This window comes from Zonotrichia leucophrys, chromosome 4, assembly GCF_028769735.1.
Source record: "Zonotrichia leucophrys gambelii isolate GWCS_2022_RI chromosome 4, RI_Zleu_2.0, whole genome shotgun sequence".
In the NCBI taxonomy this organism is placed as follows: domain Eukaryota; kingdom Metazoa; phylum Chordata; class Aves; order Passeriformes; family Passerellidae; genus Zonotrichia; species Zonotrichia leucophrys.
In genome coordinates, this window is record NC_088173.1 from 1,010,794 (window position 1) to 1,028,002 (window position 17,209).

General features: G+C 40.8%; 1 protein-coding gene across 4 annotated transcripts in view; it reads left to right on the top strand.

Moving 5' to 3' along the window:
* The window catches only part of NSD2 (nuclear receptor binding SET domain protein 2), a 99,996-nt gene that overhangs the window by 4,708 nt on the left and 78,079 nt on the right, over positions 1-17,209 (top strand). The window lies entirely within an intron of this gene.

Sequence of the window (17,209 nt, forward strand, 5' to 3'; positions counted from 1 at the left end):
TCCCTTTTCCCAGCAGATGGAGCTTATGTGAAACAGGAGAAGCTGCACAAAGAGAGACTGGAGCACTGGAGGAACACATGGGGAGAAAGCCACAAGGTTCTGGCCAAGGCAGGATCAAGCAGAGGGAGGGCAGGCAGTGTTCAGGCTACATGCACAACCAAAAAAGCTATAAAAAGCAAATTGATTTAGAGAAATGAGAAATACAGAGGGAGAGGAAAAAGTAATCTCTAGTGTTACAAACACGCCTGTTAGCTCCAGCTGATATGAGACAGATTTTGCTGCAAAATCATCAGTGCTGTATTTAAGTAACCTGTTGTGCCTCCAAATGAATCAGTTTGATTTTATGAATGACAGGATTAAAAACTATGCATTTAGAGTTATTCTTGGTCTCCAGGATTTTTTAGGCTGTAGGGTTTGCAAGTTCCTGTCTGTAATCAGAAGTGCAGAAAGCCAACAATTTTATGTCATTATCTGCCTCTCAGAGTTAGGTCTTTAAGAAAACACCAAATGTTGTGTTATTGTCAATAAAAGCCCTAAATCTGCCACCACTGCTTTTATGCATCCCTCAAGAAGCGAAACAAGAAATGCATGTGACTGGGGAGGCTCTCCTGCACCCCATCCCAGATTTTGTAGACCTGGTCCTGCACTTCTTGTATATCACAAAATTCTTGGTAAAGTCAAGCAGTGTTATAGGAGTAATGGAAAGATAGGGGGTCCCTGCAAAACAGATACCTTTCAGTTGTGTCCATTAAAGAAATACCATTTTAGGAGCATTTTTACCTTTGTATTCTAAAAAGGAGAAAAAGTGCTACTTCCAAGGGCCGTTTTAATGGCAGCAATGTAGCAATTTGGCAAGGCTGAGGCTCCTTATGGTAAGTACTGGTTTGGTGGGGAGCAGGTTACAGCCAGCACATGCACACAGCTGTATATGACTCGGTGCTGGCAAAATGCAACATTGTCCCATTGTCCCCCAGGCATATTCGTGTCTTCTCTGCCTCAGAGGAGGTGAGCAGAGCTAAGCATTTTTGTTAAAAGAGCAAATGAAAAATATTGAAGATGGATATGTTCATTTGCTGAAGCCTGATGCTTAAAATTCCTGTGTAGAATTTAGCCCCCTCGGGCCTCTGCTGTCGTTACCTCTTTCTTGCTGGTTTTGCTGATGATCTTATCAGTCCTGGCTCATATTTTCCCTTACAGTCAGGCTGAATAACCCTACCAGAATGTGTCTTTCCAACCTTTGAATTCACTCTCTCTTATTTACCTTTCAGCTTTAAACCTTCTACCTTTCATAATCCAGACCAAGCCTGTAACACAGATCTCACACTTTTCCATGCTGTTCTCCTTGACCTGACTGACACTCCTATCTTCCACGCTGCTGTACAATGACCTCCCCATTCCAGCATGCAAGCCCACAGCCCCTCCTTTATTCAAGTCAAAGAGCTGCTTTTCTCAAGAGGCCTCCCCACAGAGATAATGGAAAGCAGATTAAGAGATTTAAAAAAGGAGTTGGTTCCTTTGGAATGGTCAGTGCACTTTCCCTTTCTACAACCATGCTCTCTACTGTAAATTTTCCAAATCAGTGTTTGCTAGATCTCTGTGCCTTGACCTCAGCAGGACCTATGCTATTGGGCCCCAATTCTACAGATGCAAATGCATGCCATGACCCTTTGCTATCAGAGACATTCACACAGAGTGGTAAAGGATCAGTGCAGTTATGTACTTATAACATCAAATCCTGTTTCTTGCCAGATAGCATCATAAAAGTCTTGGACAGAGATAAAAATTAACATTTTAGTCTTTGTGAGACAGAAAGAATAGTGACCTCCAAGTCAGGTGAAGTGGCAGCTCTGTTGACAAGACTTGATTTGTAGCTATATGAGAATCTTGAGGGGAAATACCTGTTAAAATGTGATGTGAAGCTATAGAAAAACAACAAAGAGCCATCAGCACAAGTACATCCCAGTGGTGCTTTGCCAGTATCCTGCCTTTTTCTTGTGTGGCTGAATTTCAGGCACCAGAAACAGAAGACGCTTTGTCTGGGCTTTCCCATGTAATCAGCAATCTCTCTCCTGCCTGTCTTAGGCCTCTATTCACTTTATTATTATTATAGTATCCCCTAGAGACAGACTTGGGAGGCATTCACCCCCAAACATCCTGTTACCTTTAAGCAATTAGGTATTTTCTCAGTAACACATTATATGCTTTAATCCTGTTGCATGTGTGTACAAAGCGTGGCTAGCAAGTCGTGTGTGTAAGAAAATACCAAGTTGACGTAAAAGAGCTTTGCCATTGGATTTGATCAGTATCCAGGGGAAGTAAAAACCCCCAAAGCAGGCACTCTCCTCTGAAAGCAATTTCAAGAGGGAATTTTGTGTACAAACTGAAGGCTTATCTGGGGTCTGCAGATATCTAGGAGTTCATCAGCTGGATAGAGCGAGAGGAGCTCATTGGGACTAATCTGCGCAGCAGGTAACAGTGAGCCGTCCAGCCTGCTCATCAGTCAGGGTGGCAAGCCTCACACTCATTCCTATATGACACATATCAATCATTTTCTTTTCTAATCACTAATCCAACAACTGAAAAAGGAAATATGCCCAACAGATATCAACAAAAAGCTGGCTTAGCCAGCAGAGCTTCCCTGTTGTGCCAAGGGAACAACCTTCTCCCCTCTGCGAGGCCTCTCCTCGCAAGGAACAGACATCTAACTCTCCCTGAAGCCTCTTTCAGCGTGCCAGCTGGGAATCAGGGCCCTGGGCACAATCCCAGCACCTGTGCCTAGTTTTCTTACAGAGCACAGCCAGCTGCTCTGCTAGGTCTGCAAATGTCCTGTATACCCGATTTCTTTTCTGTGGATTGCTTTGGATAAGCAATGCGAATGTGTTGCTTATATTTGGATTTTGCAAATTCATTGCTTTACATTTACCTTAACCTGATTTGTTTAAGGATCATATCAGGCCACTGATAAATAAAGTCATGTCATGTTTTTAATAATTATTAAACCAGCGTTATTGAACCAGTAGTCCTCAGAACCTCCTGTAGTATTTTTGAGGGAATTTGAAGGTAAGCAGGATGTAAGCACAGGCCACTTTGGAAACTATGACATGGAGTTTGTGAGGAAGAAGTGTTTTTGATGGCTGGTGTTTGTCAGCAAACTTTTCTGGCATTGCACATGGTAGCAGAGACTGTATTTGACCCTGAGGGTTCACAGCATTAGATAATTGGTTTGGCTCTTACTTAGTTCATGGCATGTTAGACTAGTCATTTCTATCTGTGACACCAAACTATCAACTGCAAACTTCCTGTGTGGAAATAATTATGCATCTTTTCCAAGTTCACAGTATGTCCTTCTGTTTCCAACAGTTCTTATGCAGAAAGGCAAGGTTAGAGTTAAGACCACTTGCATTTCTAATAGCTTTACTCTGAAAAGCCTTCATATAATTCAAAGATCCTAGTATCAGTGGAGCCAGAGTGGGGTTAGAATTCTGTTCTGCAACAGGAAGGGGACATACAGAGGTCTGGAAAATAATGAAGGTGGGAGGAAAGTGAATAAAAAATGGTTATTATTGCTGCTCATAATGCCATATTAATTAAACCAGTTTATCTGGAAGTAGGGTTTAAAAAAGAACAGAAGGAAATATATTTTCATATAAACTCATTGTCACCAGATGTTCTCAAAATATAAATAAATAGGCTCAACAAGAAAATAGATACACTCAAGGGAGCTAGGCTTAATGAAGTCCCTGACACATGCTTGTCTGGCTGCAGTGTCCTCTTTGGAAATTAGGAAATCCCTAAACTACTGATTTTTAGAAGCATGAATGACACAAATGGGTAGGAGCTACTTTTCCTATAATCTGTTTCCAATTCTAAGCATCCATTACTACTTCCTTTCTTGGTTTCCCTTGAGGAAAGGACATGCCTAAGCCTGCTTTGAATGTTAAAAGCTTCCTCTGTTCTGCACAAATAGAGGTGAGAGTAAGAGACCATAAATGATTACCCATGGGCAGCTAATAACGCTGTGAGACACAAGTCCTCCCCTGGAACCACGGAGGTGTTTGAGGTGGACCAAAGGGTCCCTGTCAGGGGGTCTCCAGCCCTTGACTGAGTTGTGCATGGCTCTCCCCATGCTGGGGGCCGATGGCAGTGTAGTCCCAACAAGCACTGCACTCTTTCTGCCGCCCTTAAACTCCACGTGTTCCTCTCACCGACAGAACAAACAGGTTAATAAAGGTGGGGATTTTTGTGTAGAAATATAGTGAAAGCCAGGTCAGGAAGGGAAGAGATCTCAGTGTGCTTGGTAACTTACACAGAATGAAACTCTACCGAGGAAAGGAACATGAAGCTTCTCTTGCTTTCTTACCACAGGGTTTCCCCTTTGCACTTTACCAAGTCCAACTTCTGCCATAATCCCCCTGGCAACAAGTTACAGTCGATCTCCCTCTAGTGGGTAATTAATTACCCATAAAAGCCACAGCAAGACTGAGATGTGTTAAAAATCTGCCTTGTACTTGCCTTCCTTCATCTCCTTTCTTCAGCTGGCTTTCTTCTTTCATCTGTGATGTTCCTCACACATCCATTATGTGTTTTCTTCGTGCCTTCCCTGAACTTTGTATCTGCTCCTTCTCCATTCTTGTGCTCTGAGAGGAGTTGGGCTGTTTGAGGGGTTTCTGTTTGACTTTGATGTAAGTGGAAATGAAAGTAAAGAAGCGCCAAAGAATGAATTTAAAATTAAATATTCTAGAGATTAGTGGTGTTTGCACAGAGGCCTGTGTGCAACCCCCAATGTGTTGAAGGCTTCAAAATCTGGGAAAAAGAAAATCATAAGACCCACATTAAGTTTGTAATTTATTTTTTTTATCAGGAGTCAGTCAAAGGAAATTTACATTTGGGTTTTCTTATCCTTAAAGTTGATTTATTTGAGTTGAAAATCTTCTGCATTCTGCTTATTAGTTTCTTCCCCCTGAATTTGTTGTTCCATTACCACAACTATTAACAGCAAAATACATAAGCCAGCTGTGTTCAATCAGAAGTTAGCTCTCTAACAGCAACAGTTAACTACCAAAGAGTATTCCCAGAGCAGAGCTGACATTAATTGAGAAGGATAGTGCTCTGAAATATGTGGAGACAAGATGCTATAGAAATTGATTTAACCAGACCATGCCTTTTGTGTATGGAACTGTATTTCTCTCCTTGCAGAGCATATAGGCTGGATACTATGGCTGTTACTGCATTTAGATTAATGGAAATATATTAGGGATGATTCTCAAAGGTATCTCCTTTCTCTGCTACGCTGGGGTTTCTTGTGTGTGTGTGTGGTAAAGCACATTTCAAACAAAAAGAGGAAGAAGTCAATATTGTCCAAATGAAAAATGACAGATCTGGTTGAAAGAAATTTTTAGGACAGGCTTTGATAATATATTCCTCCAGTGATAGAAGGTATCATATTAATCATTATATGTTACCTTCCTGTTTAAAACTGTGAATTATCTAACTAAACCAACATGAAATACAATGTGCAACAATCCAAGTATTTTCCAGGTTCCTGGAGGTACTGACCTTTTCTCAAATCACTGTGGTAAATGGTGTTCCACTAAAATCACTAATTAGAACCCCAGGAATCTTTATTATGGCAAACTTAGGTATCACAAAGCAAATGAATAAAATTAAGATAAACTGGAATTTTACTGAAGCAAAGTAAGATCACATATTATTTATTGTGAGCAAATTCTGTGCCTAGAAACACCTATGCAATCCATATATTTACATTATTTTGTGAAACAGCATCATACAAAAATTGTTCTATACAGCACATTAGGATTATCAAGTTGTTTTACTAACATGGGTATAAAAAATATTGTAGCTTTTGCTCCCTTCATAACTGAGTTGTCAGTATAACTAATTTCATTTCACTGTAATAAAGATGAAATGAATTCCAATCCTGCTCCTATATCAGTTACAATATAATTTTATTCAGCTGAGACATTTCATAAACCTGCTGAAGGTAAGAAGTGCAGACAGTGCTGAGGCAGGATGTGGAGGCAGGGAAGAGGTACTGCAGAAGAAATTTACAGGTTTTGTCTTCACAGCTTTCCTTGCAGTGATGTACAGGACAAAAAGAATTCAGTTACTATCAGCTTTCAAGAGCAGCTTGTAGAGCTGACAGTAAGAGAATGTTCTTTTGCATTCAAATGGAGTACATTTGTTCTAGAATTTATTAAGACACTGTAAACAAAGAAACTAACAGTGCCACATCCTGTTCTTTATTTAGGTTGGATGAGGGCTTCATTTGGCATCATGGAAACTAGAATGACTACCCTGGGCTAAACCAAAGGCCTGTGAGTCCCTTTATCCAATCTCTGCTCATAGTCAGAAATGAGTGTTTAAGGAAGGAGTATGAGGAATAGGGTGAGCACAGAGCATTGCTGCCTGCAGCAGTGACTTGTATTTCATTGCTGCTGATAAACACACAGAGAGCAGAGTCTGGGGGTCTGAGCACAGAGCTGGGAGCTGTGAATTCGCTGTTTCAGTCCTGCCTCTGTCACCAAGGTTACTTGTGCATCGCTGTGTCCCAGCTCATGTGTGCTGGTGGCAAACCTGCCTCCAAGCCTCTGCACTGCAGAGGCACACACAGGCCGTGCTCACGTAGCCACACTCACATTCAGGCTGGTTTTGATCAAGTCTGGTATTATGGAGAGATTTTTTCCTTCCTAATGAGCTGCTTAACATCTGTGATTGTTTCCTGAAGAGCTGCATAATATCCCAGAGCCCTTCTTGTTGTGCCCCTTTATCTCTTCCCTATTCCTTCTGACTCCTCTGTTTTTCACATGGTTATCATCACTGGCCTTTGTGGTCCTTGGGCTTTGTCCTAAGCTTATCATCCCTCAGTTCCTACAATCAGGAGCAGCAGGCTCAGTGCAAGGTAAAATCTGTGCAAATATTTTCCCTGTGTAGCCCAAGTCCAGGTCAATCCATCAGGTAGCACGGAGAGGCCAACTCTTTCACATGTCCCTGCTGAAGCTGCCAATAAAAAGGTGATGCTGTTAGATTTCCAGTAAAACCAGAATAATCATGTTGAAGGCACCTCCTTAAAAACTCCTATTAAAAATTTGGTTAAAAGCTATATTTCACATTGCTTCAGGGCTACCTGCAATTCCCAGCATGATGGATGATCCTGAATGGATCCTCAGACATTGAAACCATCAGCTGCAGGCCCCCTTCTGGTGAGTTCACAGTTTCATCGTTGCTTCTGGAAGTCTGTCACCTCCTCCACAGCCATCGTTCCCACCTCCACTGGTCTACCATCCCTTCAGAAACACCAAGTGGAGGAGGACTGCAAGCCCCACACTCAGGGCACTACCCAGAACATCACAATGCAGGCAGGTAAATAAGGAGTTGTCAGAATTCCTTTTTCCATTTTTAACCTTCCATGTAGAACCTTTACCAGTGTGATAATATTGGGGTTTCTACAAGCTGACTCAAGCTGCTGGATTGAAGGCCAGGTTTGAGGAACTTCTCCTCAGATCCTTGCACCTCAAGTTGAGCAGAACCCTGGAGAGCTCCTCCTCCTCCTCCCTATGGCCTCCAGCTGCACTTCTTCACAGGGCAGGGGCTCACAGGAACTGGAGGGAGCCACATGGAAATCAGGGCTGAGTGGTAACCAAATATGTCTGACCCAGGGGAAGCTGGTGGGGGTGCAGAGCTAGGGAAGGGAGCAAATAGACTGGAATGTACAGGCCCCTGGAATATTGGCATGTCAGTGGAGGGCTGTGTATAGTAAATAAATAGATATATGCATGTTTTAGTAATTTCCCCAGGGTAAAGTGAGTGGGAGTGTGTTCAAAGAGTAGTATTTGCTTTATACTGTCCTGTTCAATATATACATTAGGAAGTACATATAGGGTGTATGTTTGATCAAGGAATTTAGACAATAACCTGAGTAATTGGCAGCATACACCAAATCCCATTAGTCTGATCCCAATGCCAAGTTCCTTCTCAGTATTACAATTCTGCAAGCAATTAAAATGGCTACTTAGCTACATTATGTTATTACAAGCAACATCACTTGTCAAGTATTTTAAGTAGGAAAAGTGATGTTAGTTATTGTGCATTACCACCCAGGTAAAAATCACACCCCTGGGTTAACCATGCACAACAATATACCATTAACCTGTTTAACATGATAGCTTGAAAGAATGGTGTGTAAAATGTAAAATGCTTTTACATTTCTACTGCAAATCCTCTGTTATTACTTTGCACATTAAATTTTTTTTCTGCTATAAAGAGGATTCAATGATTTTGCAAACCAGTCTCATCCCTAGACTGCTATAATTTGACAATTTCAAGGCTTTTCAACTCAGACCCTTGCATATATGTCATGTATCGCATTGCAGATTTCATCCAATAGTCGAAAATGTACTCTCAATGCAGTATCATCTTATCAGTATTCCAGCACCATAAGCCTTCTCACTGCAAGCAGGGGACTGTTCATTACAATGAAACTGAAAATGGAATAACTGAAGGATTGATTTATATGACCTTCACTCAGGAATGTTCTAATTCTGACATAATCTCTCTGACTGAAATCCTAAACACTGTATAATTTTGATTTATTACCCTTAAAAGAAGGAGCCTGGATCTATAGATAACAGAATACCTGGCATGAAAAAGAATGGTGCAAAAGCTCAGGAAGACTGCAAGAAAATGCAGATTGATCATGTGACTTTACTCCAAACATTGTCTCAGCCAGCAAATCCATGAACGGAGCTGAAAGCAAGTGGAAAAACATTATGCGGATGTTTTCACAAATCCACTCTGTCACTCGGAAATCTCTCATGATTATATACATTTTATAGCAAAGATAAGAGCATGTTAGTAAGTTCAAGCATGAAACAGTCTGTTTACTAAAGGCTGCAGGGAATGTTTATTAAACCAGCTAATTTATGGCAAAACAGGGCCAGAACTTGATATACTCCACAAAAAGCTGCTTTACCAGGCAGCTGTTTCCCTCCCACACCGAGAGTGTAACCCACTCCGTGCTGTTCTGTCCTCACATCTGCTGCCATGGGAGCCAGGAGAAGGCTTGGAAGGGTGAGGGCATGTTGGACCTGACTGCTCACAGGCAAAAGCTGGAGCAGCCCTACAGTGTGCTGCTTAAAATTAACAGCTGATATCTTTAAAGCAAAGCAGCTGGATCTAAATCAAATAGAATCTTCTTAAATTGAAAGGTGAATCAGTCTGGTTGTCACTTGGATTTTTTTTGGTGAGGTAAAGTGAGTAGTTAGAAGAATGAGCAGGTAGAAACTATTCACAACAAGCTGGTTGATAAATGCACATTAAAAGCCCACTGAACACAGTCTTAATGCCCTGCAGGAACTGAAATCAACAGGTCAATTTAAAGTAGACTAACAAAAGAAATCTGCCCTCCACCTGTTCCTTTTTTCTGTTCTTAATGTTTTTTGAAATGAATGCTTGCCTCCTTTCCTCCCACACACTCAGCTCACAGTTCCCACTTAGCCATTTCCCAGTCCTATTTTACACATATCTTTATCTTATCATGCTTCTCCTGCAAATCCTTCTCCTCTAGAGCACTTACATCCTCTTCTTTCATAAAATTCACCTTTTACAAGTGGTACCTAATCAGTCTTACTTTGTCCTAGCCAGGAAATGGAGGGGTTTATTTTAGAAAAAAAATTATTGTTATTCAGTGAATTCTGTGGCTAGTATGAATGACTTTATTCTACCAGATGGTAGACTCCTCTATGCAGGAACATTTGTCTGCTTCACTGTACTGCACAATGCATATTATTCTCACCTATGAAAGGGCCTGTTCCTTATTACTACCAAAGATCAAACATTACACAATTCCTCCAGTATGGAGCTACAATCTGAGCTACAGCTACTGCAGCCACTGTAAAAGCACTACAGCCTCAGAAAGATTATTCCTTCCTTCCTGAATACGTTAGAGGCGCTATACCAGGAACTAAATTTGTGCTTAGGGACAGCAGGAAGTGCCTGATTCTTTTTATGTACTTGCAGAAAGGGAGGGGGAAAAAAGAAGAAAAAAAGGGAAAGGGAGGACATGAAAAAGAGAAGAGAAAATAATAAAAAGAAAAAAGAGAGGTTTGGGTGGAATAATATTTAGGACATTTATTCCCTTAACTATATATGGACAATTTTCAAAGTAAGACAATAAAGCATTTATATCAAAAACTCTGTTCTACTAGAATGACATAAAGCCTTGTAAGTGGCAGACAAAAGAGAAAACCATGAATATTATTTCTGTAATCAATTAGCATATCAACATGTAGTAATACAATACAGATAATATTTGATTCTTTGGACTAGAAAATTTAACATAAAGCCCAGTTCTGCAAACCAATCCTGGCATACTTGATTTTCAGCATGAGCTGTTTATTGAATTCTCAAATGAATGTATTTATCATTAGGAAAATCAAAATACCAGAGGAAGTAATATAGTCTTAGATTTCCCAATGGTGAATTAATTAGTGGAGTCAATTCTGCCCTCAGCCTGGTATCTCATCCACCAGACAACACTCACTTCCCACTGTAACAACAGATGATTGTAAAAGCTTAACAGTGTTTTGCCAGTGCTGGTAAAGCTGATAGGGATGGGAGTGAAGGTCAGCTTGGTATCTTCTTCAACCAATGGCAAACTATTCAGTATGAGAGATTAAGAACTACTTTATTAGGATGATTATCATTACCCTCAACAACAACTATAAAAAGCTCCAAGTCAAATGGTTCTGACTCACTTGTTGAAGGGTAATGCCATCTGTGGAGGAAATTCTGGGTATGGGCTGTCACCAGTGGCTAATCCCCCTGGAACAGGTGCACAGCAGTTTGCCAGTCCCACATCACAGCAGGGCTGGGAGCCAGGGCATCCAGCTCACAAAGTAGATGCCCACTGCAAAGGACGTGAAACAAAAGAAGAAAGGGCCTGTCTTCATGTTTCTCCCAAGCAGTTTCCACTAATTTTGGTGACTAGAAAAATTTGGAAGCCATTCTCTACCCAGTGTGCATCAGCAGTAGTACCCTGCTTGTCCTTCCTCTTTAGTGATCTCTCCTGGGCCACTGAAGCAGCTCTGGAGTGAAATATTTTTCAGGCAGTATGTTTGCAATTGTAAATTCAACAGATTCTCTATAAACCAGTAACAATATAAAGTATTTTAAAACAAAATGTGTAAGTACCAAATCAGTCCAACATAACTAAGGTCAAAAAACATTTGTCGAGGGCAATCAGGACAGAAGGCAGAAATATTCCAAAGTTGCCTTTTGAGTGAATGAAGAAGGAATACAGACTCAAAAGCTCAACTCTGGCAGACGCTGAACTCGCTGTCATTTGATCTGCAGTAGCACTTGGGTGTCTGAGCAGGCCTGCTGAAACAGAAGGAAACCTTTCCCAGAGACTATTCAGCTAGTCCAGACTGGTAGCTTTTGAGGAAAAGAAAAACATCTTCTTACATTTTAAGGAATATAAATAAAATAACATAGTCTTTTCACTGAATAAGATACACCTGTTAAAATTACATATTGCAAAGTTAGAAAGGACCTTATAATCAGACCTGCACTAGACAGACATAAAGATTTCTTAAAGGGATTTTTTTAATCTGTAATACAACACGCCTTTCAATAGAATATTTCAGTCCAGTTAAAATTATTCTATTAATGGACAGTCTATCATAGTTTTATTATGATTACAATTCATTGTAAACTTATTGTATTAATTACTAACCTGAGCTGTAAAATATGTAAATACTAGTAATTATTAAACTTGAAAACAATGCAAAAAAATACAGCAAAAAAGAGGAAAATGAAGCTGATTAAATGTCTGGTTCCCATTGATTGCCAGTAGCTGCTAGTGTTAAATTAAGAGGTTATTTTATTGTCCCCTACAGCCAAGCTCAGCCATGCTCCATTCAATAACTAATAAATTATGTCTTTGAGTTAGTAATAATTACAATAAAAATATTCCCCATTTTCTGGCATGCTGTGTTTATTTTAGGATATTAACACAGCAATCCGAATACAACACGTAAAACTCCCTCAGGGTTTTCTGTCTCACATCCCAGACCTTCTGTTTCTTTATAAGCTTTAACAGCCACAGTTAGAAGAGATATAAATAGTCTGAAGCACAAGAGAATCTCTCTTCCCTGACAGAATCTTTATTTACAAGCTCTACAAACCTTAGCAGGTCAAACAGTCCCTTGCTGGCAGGTTAATAAGGCCCACCTGCCAAATAAACCCACCAGTGAACTCCACAGGGCCTACAGAAATCCACAGTGCTTGCAACAAGATTTTCTCCCTAGGAATCATACTGAGATGGGATGCTTATAGTTCAAAAGGGGGTCATGTTTCAAACTCCAGAGTGCTTGGCTGCCTGGCATACACACAGGAGTGTGCAAAAGGTTTGCAAAAAGCACAGCTCTTACCTTCAGAAGGTATCATTATTTAACATTTGTATTTCAGTATTGCTTACAGGATACCCACATGCTGAGGCCTCCTCTGCTAGTTCCATATGAACATGTAAGACTTGTCAGTCTCTGCCCTTTGGACTTTTTAAAGGGCAAGTATAGTTGGGTCATAAATCTTTAAAATTATTCAAGACTTAACATACAATTAATTTGCCTACAATGCCATGGAAAGAAAATGAATAAATATGATAACTGGTTATTTAAACCAACCTAGAAAGTAATTATCAGATGCCAAAGTAGGTTTTTTTATTAATATTGACAATTATCAAAGTGGAATTCCATTCTGAGACCTAAACTGTTTGAACACAACTCTTGGGTAAATGTTTCCCATTTAATCAATGACTTCTTTATGTTCTTTCCTGAATCAGCTAGGCCCAGCAACTATCCAAGTGTGGGCATATCCACAGATTTCTGAAGAGGCCCACTCACTATGTTTATATTGCATTGTGAAAAGCATCTCCAAAGCATCCATCAGATTTCTGTTTGCTGTTCATACAGTCAGCACAGTGGTAAATTCTGAGCACACACCTCATCATTTACTAGGATGGCACCAGGCAGATGAAGGCAGACAATGGATCATAGCTGGGCACCAGAAGCTCTCTGGCTCAAAGCACAACTCCTGATGCACTCATGAAGGGAGCTGGATTTCCTTTGCACACCTGGCTGAGAACTGCAGGAATGCCTGAGCTGATTCACAAACAGATCTATGCCCCAGCCTTAGAGGTGGCAAAGGAAATCAGGAAGGGCAATGTGCAGCTGGAGAGGCAGCCTGTGTGCACTGGGCAGGGATCACAGGTCCCACTCTAATGACCACTAAACATCTGATGAAGTTCTTTCATTTACTCTGAGGGACATTTCCAGATCAGGCCTACAGGCTTTCCTTCAGGACAGGTTACAGGCACATCAGGGAGCACATAAAAAAGGCTTGCAGCTCTTTGTTCCTGCAGATCTACAGTGCACTGGACAAGAGTCCCCACAGGCACTGGGCATTCCAGCTGTATTAGGGCATTCATGATTGGGGCTGCAGACTACTTATGGATAAATACAGCTATTTGCCAGAGTCATTCCAATACAAGTCACATGTAACAGTTTTACAGGTGTAGGTGCAGTAAGGAACACATGTAGAACATATATTTAAGATGGTATGTTGTGGCAGAGCACTTGGTTGCCCTTTGAAGGCCTTGAATGTGTTCTGTTGAAGGCTTTGAATGTCAGATTACCAGAGAGAATGCTCAGTTTCAGGATCCTGGTACTGCAGCTCTTGGTGATGTTATCAGTGGTGTACTTTTACTAAGAGGCAAAAGTACCTCTTCTGTGGGTACTTTTGGGGTGAGACAGAAGTTGGGGCTTTGAATCACAGACCCCTTGATTCTGAATGCCATTTAAGTGCCTATCACATCCTGTGGAACCAGTGCAAACAGCTTTGAAGAACCAGCTCAGACCCAGCAGATGCACATAACATCAGCCCTTCAGCAAGCACTACGTGCCCAGTTGCTGTAGCAATTGCAAAAGGGGGAGTGTTCAACTCCCAGTGGTTTGTGTCCATGGGAATGATGCTATTCTTAGCACAGTGGTACTACAGCCATGCCCAGCTTCAGCGTGAGACAACAGAGAGTGGGTGAATCTTCATGCAGGCAGTGTCCTACACCCTGGGCAAGCCCAGCACCTTTCTCCTCTGCTGAGTACATACTCCATTTGAATCACAGTTTCATTCAGCTGCTGTAAACGCAGCTGAGACAGCCTGATGTTTTTCTGCTATTTGTAAACTGGATGCAGATTTGGCACTGGAGCGAGAATTGCCTCAGTGGGATCAGTGCTGTGTGCAGGGCTGAGCTGCTGTCACTGATGCAGTGTGACTCCTGCAGTCAGTGCTGTTTGAGGGCCCAGCTGCTGTCACTGGACACACAGTGTGACTCTTGCTGTCACTGATGCAGTGTGACTCCTGCAGGCAGTGCTGTTTGAGGGCCCAGCTGCTGTCACTGGACACACAGTGTGACTCCTGCTGTCACTGATGCAGTGTGACTCCTGCAGGCAGTGCTGTTTGAGGGCCCAGCTGCTGTCACTGGACACACAGTGTGACTCCTGCTGTCACTGATGCAGTGTGACTCCTGCAGGCAGTGCTGTTTGAGGGCCCAGCTGCTGTCACTGGACACACAGTGTGACTCCTGCTGTCACTGATGCAGTGTGACTCCTGCAGTCAGTGCTGTTTGAGGGCCCAGCTGCTGTCACTGGACACACGGTGTGACTCCTGCAGTCAGTGCTGTTTGAGGGCCCAGCTGCTGTCACTGATGCAGTGTGACTCCTGCAGTCAGTGCTGTTTGAGGGCCCAGCTGCTGTCACTGGACACACAGTGTGACTCCTGCTGTCACTGATGCAGTGTGACTCCTGCAGGCAGCCCAGCAGCCCCTGCTCCCTGCCAGGGCTGGCTCACCAGGCAGGAGCCTCTCAATGCTGGCACTGCATGCTCTGGCTCATTAACAGTAACTTACAGCAGTAAGCAGATCCAGCTCGAATGTAAGAACATTGTAAAAAGTGCAAGAAACACATCCCACTCCTTTCAGTTCTCACAGCAGTGACAGCACAGGTGATAATTTAGCAAATAGCCTGCATTTGCAAACTTGCTCATCCTGGCCTCACATCCAGTTGTTTCAGCCCTCATTTGTCAAGTACATTTGCACGTGCTCAACACCAATGTAAAACAAGTGCCAAGCATCTTATAAAAAGTCTCCAAACAGTTCTTGAAATTAGTGGCAATTTCTGAAAATGCCTGTCAGTGAGCATTTGTCTCTAGGCATATACACAGAATAAATAGGATATGATCACAACTACAATTTCTCAGTACAGGAAATTGCCAGTCACCAACGTAATTAGAAACAGTTCATGTGATCAAATTAATCATTCAAAAAAAGAGCAATCACTGTTAACAGAATAATGGCATGCCTTAAAAAAGAATGAAATTACCCTTTAGGACCGACATAGTTACCCTCACCACTCTGTACTGAGACAGCAAAGATTAATACATATGCAAAATAAAACACTGCATTAGCATCTGCTGAAAACAGTAGTAGCATTATCTATCTGGCCTATTCAACCCTTAACAAACTTTACTCTTCAGCCCCAGGAGAGAGTGGAAATATCAATAGTCACTTCTCTGCCAAAATGAAAAAAAATCCAACTCTTCAAGGTTTCCATTGCTATATAACTTACCACATTGTGATTATTGCTAACCAATAATTACATGAAGATTAAACATAAGTCAGCAATTTGAAATGCAGAAGAATTTAACATTCAAACCTACATTACAGCTCCTCAAAAGTAAGACTTGGCTTGTTAAGGCTAAAGCTTAACTCTGTAAGATCTAGAAACACATGCCAAACATATTGCAGAAAACTATATTTTTGCTCTGTTATGCTAAACATTCTGATTATAAATGTATTTTGAAATTTATACTTCTAAGTGAGATTAACTTTATGTTTAAAAACACAGTAATACTATGCTATCAATAGATAGCAGAGTTAATATGTTTTGAATCCTCAAGCTGTGTGTTTCTACATAGATTAGATTTATTTTATTCTGAATGTCAGCAATGTTTAAATTAAGTCATGCTGATGGGGAAGATAATTAGAGACATATAAGTTCTATAGATAAATTTATTGATTCACTGAAGTTACTTATACCAAGCTGAAGCACATTAGCTGCTGAGAACTGGTATACAGCTGGTTTTTATCATCCCAACACTAGAAAACAGCAGGGACATGCTCCTCAATTTTCCTTTCTCGTGGCCTCTGTCTTGCCCTGAAGATGTATCTCACTCCCTCATGTGTTCAGCTTTCCTCTTCCTTTTGCTCCCTCAATTACACTTCCCTTTCTTCTGCTCAACACAAATGATGCAAACACAAATAAGTGTTTGCAACAAAAGGGACATTTACTCCATCCTTCTCCTATCTGAAAGTGTACCAGGTAAACAGGCTGCTGTAACTTGTAGTACAAAGAAGATTTACATTTAACTGTGTTTTCATGAGGTAATATTTTATTCTGATTAGTATTTAAGCCATAAACTGTAGCTGCACTTAAGATGTCCCTCATTTGGACAGAGACTAATTCTATTTCAAATTCTCAAAGTAGATTATTTTCTTTTTCTCAAGGAATCAATTTTCTATTAAAAAATACCATTATTCCATTTTTATATGGGGTTACATGAAGTCTGAAAAGCCTGTACCTTCTCATTTTCAAGATAATTTAAAAGTGATTCTAATGCACATCAAATTTTTCAAGTAACCATTTTCAATGTATTTTCATTCAAATTAATTAACAAATATATATCCAAGTTCTCTAGAACACATTTACTACTATCATTTCATTATGAATGTGCTACAATTGATATAAAATATTTTGAAACACTGATTTTAAATTTCATATTTCATTGTTTCTTAATTCTAGATCAGCAGCTTGTCCATATGAAACAGCATGCAACACACTGCATGGTCAAAGACATAAACATATAGATGCTGATAAAGATTTTTCTTAACAGTTGTGATGATATGGACTGATATGCTGAAGATCCATGTCCATGTCTAGCTATACTTAAGATAGCTAAGGATGGGTTCAGACAGGTTGAAAACAACAATTACTCTCTGTTAATCTAAAGAAAAACATGGACTGCTGGTCAAAGGTGATGTGCTGCCAGTTGCCAGTATGAAAGTGTCCTGGTGACAGTA